The following is a 7,050-nucleotide window of genomic DNA, read 5'->3' on the forward strand; positions in this document are numbered from 1 at the left end:
AAAACTAGCCGGGCGAGGTAGCGGGCGCCTGTAGTCCCAGCTACACGGGAGGCTGAGGCAGGAGAATGGCGTAAACCCGAGAGGCAGAGCTTGCAGTGAGCCAAGATCCAGCCACTGCACTCCAGCCTGGGCGACAGAGCGAGACTCCATCTCAAAAAAAAAAAAAAAACAAAAAAAGCATTGCAACATCAGCCAGGCGGCAAGCTGGCTTGAGGCTGAGACCAGCCTGGGCAACATAGTGAGATCCTGTCTCTTAAAACAAAAATTAAAAACATTGCAAGATCTGTACCAAAAGTTTCAGAATAAATAAAACTTGTAATAATAATAAAATACAAGCTTGCAAGGTCTGTGAGCAAATGTATTTTTAGACAAGAGTATTTCACTGGGCTGATGAAAATTCTGGGCATTGGCCAGGCGCGGTGGCTCATGCCTGTAATCCCAGCACTTTGGTAGCCCGAGGTGGACAGATCACTTGAGGTCAGGAGTTTGAAACCAGCCTAGCCAACATGGTGAAACTCTATCTCTACTAAAATACAAAAATTAGCTGGGCATGGTGGCACAGGCACCTGCAGTCCCAGCTACTCAGGGGGCTGAGTCAGGAGAATCGCTTGAGCCTGGGAGGCGGAGGTTGCAGTGAGCAGAAATGGGGCCACTGCACTCCAGCCTGGGAGAGAGCCCAAGACCCTCAAAAAAAAAAAAAAAAAAAAAAGAAGAAACATTCTGTGACAGCCTATATGGAATTTACACTGAAGAGCATTATATGTCATTATCATTATTTGTGTAATAAATTATCTGCTACACTTCAGTGCCGTACAGTATTATCACAACAGGTCTGGGGTACGCACATTCTAAAGAAAGGATTGGCAGCTGGGCATGGTGGCTCACGCCTGTAATCCCAGCACTTTGGGAGGCTGAGACAGGCAGATCACGAGGTCAGGAGATCGAGACCATCCTGGCTAACACGGTGAAACCCCGTCTCTACTAAAAATACAAAAAAAAAATTAGCCGGGTGTGGTGGCGGGCGCCTGTGGTGGCGGGCGCCTGTGGTCCCAGCTACACGGCAGGCTGAGGCAGGAGAATGGCGTGAACCTGGGAGGTGGAGCTTGCAGTGAGCTGAGATCCGGCCACTGCACTCCAGCCTGGGAGACACAGCGAGACTCCGTCTCAAAAAAAAGAAAGGATTGGCTCTTGACCTGCTCCTAGGACATAACTTGCAAGCCCTAGGAATATTCTACTTGATAGGTGTGTATTTGTGTATCTTGGGCCTTGGGCAACATCAAGAAGTTTATGCTAACAGTGGGTTGGTGGTGACAGCCTTGTGCCATGTTGTATTAGGTTAACCTGTGGGTGGGCAGCTGGAGACTGAGGAGGTAAGGTGAGTCACACGGATGCTCCATGCCTACATGACTGAGCCTAATAAAATCCCTGGGACACCCAGGCTCAGGGAAGCTTCCCTAGTTGGACATACTTTATGCATGTTGTCGCACATTGTTGCTGGGCAAATTAAGGATATACATATGACTCCACTGTGAAAGGAAGCTTGTGACTGGCGTCTCCTGGACGCTGCCCTGTGCACCTTTTCCTTTACTGATTTGAATCCATATCCATTCACTAAAATAAGCTACAACCGTAAGTATGGCAGCCTTTCTGAGTTTGAGTGCTCCCAGCAAATCACAGAACTTGGCCGAGCATGGTGGCTCACGCCTGTGATCCTAGCACTTTGGGAGGTCGAGGCAGGCAGATCACTTGAGGTCAGGAGTTTGAGACCAGCCTGACCAACATGTTGATACTAAAAATATAAAAATTAGCCAGGCGTGGTGGTGTGTACCTGTAATCCCAGCTACTTGGGAGGCTGAGGCAGGAGAATCCCTTGAACTTGGGAGGCAGAGGTTACAGTAAGCCGAGATTGCGCCATGGCACTCCAGCCTGGGCGACAGAGGGAGACTCCATCTCAAAAAAAAAAAAAGATCACGGCCGGGCGCAGTGGCTCAGGCCTGTAATCCCAGCACTTTGGGAAGCTGAGACGGGCGGATCACGAGATCAGGAGATTGAGACCATCCTGGCTAATACGGTGAAACCCCGTCTTTACTAAAATTAGAAAAAATTAGTCGGGTGTGGTGGCGGGCGCCTGTAGTCCCAGCTACTCGGGATGCTGAGGCAGGAGAATGGCGTGAACCCGGGAGGCGGAGCTTGCGTGAGCCGAGATCGCACCACTGCACTCCAGCCTGGGCGGCAGAGCGAGACTCCGTCTCAAAAAAAAAAAAAAAAAAAATCACTCAACTTGCAGGTGATTTGGGGGATCCCCAACACAACATTGTTTGAATCAGTAAAATGTACAATGAATGTATGTGTATAGGCCGGGTGCGGTGGCTCACGCCTATAATCCCAGCACTTTGGGAGGCAGAGGCGGCAGGTCAGGAGGTCAAGAGATCCAGACCATCCTGGCCAACATGGTGAAACCCCGTCTTTACTAAAAGTATAAAAATTAGCTGGGTGTGATGGCACTCAACTGTAGTCCCAGCTACTCAGGAGGCTGAGGCAGGTGGATTGCTTGACCCTGGGAGGCAGAGGCTGCAGTGAGCTGAGATGGCGCCCTGCACCCCCGCCTGGCAACAGAGCAAGACTCTGACTCAAAAAAAAAAAAAAAAGTATGTATATATGTGCATATATTAGTTGTTTTTTTTTTTTTTTTTTTTACAGGTTAGTTATTAAATACCACCACAGCACTCACTGCTGTATACTCTAAAAGCTTGGCTGTTGCTGGTGAGTTTTAAGCCTTTAGTTATAAAAGTAGTCCGGGCCGGGCATGGTGGCTCACACCTGTAATCTCAGCATTTTGGGAGGCTGAGGTGGGAGGATCACTTGAGCCCAGGAGTTGGAGACCAGCCTGGGTAACATAGTAAGACCTCCGTCTCTCCAAAATTTTAAGAATTGGCCAGGCGTTTTGGCATGGGCCTGTAGTCCTGTGTTCTCAGAAGGCTGTGGTGGGAGGATTGCTTGAGCCCAGGAGTTAAAGACTGCAGTGAGCTATGATGGCACCACTGCCCCCTAGCCTGGGCAACAGAGAGAGACCCTCTCTCCAAAAAAGAAAAAAGAAAAGAAAAAAAGTGATGATAATCTGCTATGTGCAGACTTACTTTGGATGTGCTTCAAATTGACAAACCATTAAAAAGATGTTTTGGGATTTTTTTGTTTTTGTTTTTGTTTTTGCTGGACATCATTGATCAGAGATAAAAAGATGTTTTTGAGACAGGAAAATTTGAACATAGACTGTTCGATGATATTTAAGAATTACTAACTTTGTTGGTGTGATAAAAAGTCTTTATCAATTAGGACTACATATGGTAGTATCTATGGATGAAATATGCCATCTAAGAGTTTCTAGTACTTAAAACTGGGCCAGGCACTTGATTACAGGCACAAAACTCTTGCCTGTAATCCCAGTACTTTGGGAGGCTGAGGCAGGCGGATCATTTGAGGTCAGGAGACCAGCCTGGCCAACATGGGGAAACCCCATCTCTACTAAAAATACAGAAAACCTAGCCAGGCATGGTGGTGGGCACCTGTAATCCCAGCTACTTGGAAGGCTGAGGCATGAGAATCACTTGAATTCAGCAGGCAGAGGTTGCAGTGAGCCGAGATCACACACTGCCCTCCAGCCTAGGTGACAGAGCAAGACTCCGTCTGAAATAAATAAATAAATAAATAAAATAAACTGTTTAAAACTTAAGGGTGAAGTAAAACAATTTCTATAATTTTACGTATGCATGAAAACAAAGTTTATTTTCAAATAATGCTTGTTCAACTTTGCCTACTCTCTCTGTAATTATATACACACAAACATATCATGATATGTATGTGTGGCATGCAAATATATAACTAAAACTCTGACCCACCATTAATTCAGAAGTTAGTAGGTTGTGCCTATGATCATGTATGTGTGTGTGTGTGTGTGTGTGTGTGTATATATATATATATATATATATATATTTTTTTTTTTTTTTTTTTTTTTTTTTGAGACAGAGTCTCGCTCTGTTCCCCAGGCTGGAATGCAGTGGCAGATCTCGGCTCACTGAAACCTCTGCCTCCCAGGTTCAAGTGATTTCTTGCCTCAGCCTCCCTGAGTAGCTGGGACTACAGGTGTGTGTCACCATGCCCGGCTTATTTTTTGTATTTTTAGTAGAGACGGGTTTTCACTATGTTGGCCGGGGTAGTCTCGAACTCTAGACTTTATAATCTGCCTGCCTTCGCCCCCCAAAGTGCTGGGATTACAGGTGTAAGCCACTGCTACTGGCCTTTTTTTTTTTTTTTTTTTAGACAGGGTCTTAGTTTGTCATCCACACTGGAACACAGTGGCCCAATCTTGGCTCACTGCAGCCTCGACCTCCCAAGGTTCAAGTGATCCTCCTGCCTTTGTCTCCTAAGTAGCTGGGACTACAGGTGCACGCACGACACCTGGCTAATTTTTGTATTTTTTGTGGAGATGGGGTTTTGCCACGTTGCCCAGGATGGTCTCAAATTCCTGAGCGTGAGCAATTCACCCACCTCACCCTCCCAAAGTGCCAGGATTACAGGTGTGAGCTACCATGCCTGCCAAATCCTTTTTTGTTTTTTGTTTTTTTGGTTTTTTTGTTTTTTTTGAGATGGAGTCTCACTCTGTCACCCAGGTTGGAGTGCAGTGGTGCAATCACGGCTCACTGCAACCTCTGCCTTCCGGTTCAAACGATTCTCCGACCTCAGCCTCCCGAGTAGCTGGGATTACAGGCGTGCACCACCACGTCCAGCTAATTTTTTTTTTTTTTTTTTTTTAGTAGAGACGGAGTTTCATCTTGTTTGACAGGCTGGTCTCAAACTCCTGATCTCTGGTGATCTGCCTGCTTCAGCCTCCCAAAGTGCTGGGATTACAGGCATGAGCCACCGTGCCCAGCCTCATGCCTGCCAAATTCTTAAAAGTAATAGTTCTTTTAAAAACAGGATTTGTATAGCTTAGCAATAAGATAATGTTTCTACATAAACTTTTGTTAGTATAAGTAAAGGTATTGTGAACTTAATGTTACAATAACAAAAATCTACAAAACAATTTAATTTCAAAGAGATACCTTTTGGGAAACTGGTATTATACAAATTTTATTTTATTTTATTTTTGAGACAGGGTTTTGTTCTGTCCCACAGGCTAGAGTGCAGTGGTGTGATCTTGGCTTACTGCAGCCTCCACCTCCCAGGCTCAAGCAATCCTCCCACCTCAGCCACCTGAGTAACTGGGACTACAGGCACCCGCCACCACATCTGGCTAATTTTTTTGCATTTTTAGTAGAGACTGGGTTTCACCATGTTGCCCAGGCTAGTCTTGAACTCCTGGCCTCAAGCCCCCCAAAGTGCTAGGATTACAGGCATGAGCCACAATTTTTTGTTTCTTTTTTTTCCTTTCTCTTTCTCTCTTTTCTCTTCTTTTCTCTTCTCTTCTCTTTTCTTCTCTTTTTTTTTTCCAGAGGCTCCCTCTGTACCCCAGGCTGGAGTACAGTGGTGCAATCTCCACTCACTGCAACCTCCGGCTCCTGGGTTCAAGCAATTCTCGTGCCTCAGCCTCCTAAGTAGCTGGGATTACAAACACACACCACCACGCCTGGCTAATTTTTGTATTTTTAGTAGAGACGAGGTTTCACCATGTCCAGTTTCAGGCTGGTCTGGAACTCCTGGCCTCAAGTGATCCACTCTCTTCAGCCTCTCAAACTGTAGGGATTACAGGTGTGACCCACTGCGCCCAGCCCACAAATTTTCTTTTTTTTTTGAGACGGAGTCTCGCTCTGTCGCCCAGGCTGGCGTGCTGTGGCCCTATCTCAGCTCACTGCAAGCTCCGCCTCCCGGGTTCCCGCCATTCTCCTGCCTCAGCCTCCCGAGTAGCTGGGACTACAGGCGCCCGCCACCTTGCCCGGCTAGTTTTTTGTATTTTTTTTAGTAGAAACGGGGTTTCACTGTGTTCGCCAGGATGGTCTCGATCTTCTGACCTCGTGATCCGCCCGTCTCGGCCTCCCAAAGTGCTGGGATTACAGGCTTGAGCCACCGCGCCCGGCCCACAAATTTTCTTAAGAAGTAAAATTTCAGCTGGGCGTGGTGGTTGACACCTGTAATCCCAGCATTTTGGGAGGCCGAGGCAGGCAGATCACGAGGTCGGGAGATCGAGACCATCCTGGCTAACGCAGTAAAACTCTGCCTCTACTAAAAATACAAAAAATTAGCCGGGCATGGTGGTACACGCCTGTAATCCCAGCTACTTGGGAGGCTGAGGCAGGAGAATCACTTGAACCCGGGAGGCGGAGGTTGCAGTGAGCCGAGATCCCACCACTGCACTCCAGCCTGGGCCACAAAGCGAGACTCTGTCTCAAAAAAAAAAAAAAAAAAAAAAAAAAGATCCTTAACAAACTGTTATTTCCCAGGTGAACTATCCAGATCAAAGCACAGGTCTTGCAAAAGTGACTCATAATGACTTTTTTGAAATGATGGAAATATTTCAGATACAGAGAAGATGCCTGACACCTAAGGGCCCACTGTGTAGATTTAACACAGAATAACATCCTGCCATATTTATTTATCCCATTATGAATTTTGGGGAAAAATAAAATACCTTAATATTCTTCTTTACATTTCAGAATTTGCAAATTACAGAGTATTTTTCTTGACAGTTTTTTTTTTTAATAATTTTTTTTTTTTTTTTTTTGAGACTGAGTCTCGGCTCTGTCACCCAGGCTGGAGTGCAGTGGTGGGATCTCGGCTCGCTGCAACCTCCGCCTCCTGGGTTCAAGTGCTTCTCCTGCCTCAGCCTCCCAAGTAGCTGGGATTACGGGTGTGCACCACCACGCCTGGCTAATTTTGGTATTTTTAGTAGAGACGAGGTTTTACCATGTTGGCCAGGCTGGTCTTGAGCTCCTGACCTCAGGTGATCCACCCACCTCGGCCTCCCAAAGTGTTGGGATTACAGACGTCAGCCACCACGCCTGGTGACTCTCACCTTTTAAGTGCCCAAGGTGAAACTAGGACAGTCTTTTATTTCAG

Source organism: Macaca nemestrina, chromosome 4 (genome assembly GCF_043159975.1).
Source record: "Macaca nemestrina isolate mMacNem1 chromosome 4, mMacNem.hap1, whole genome shotgun sequence".
Classification (NCBI taxonomy): Eukaryota; Metazoa; Chordata; class Mammalia; order Primates; family Cercopithecidae; genus Macaca; species Macaca nemestrina.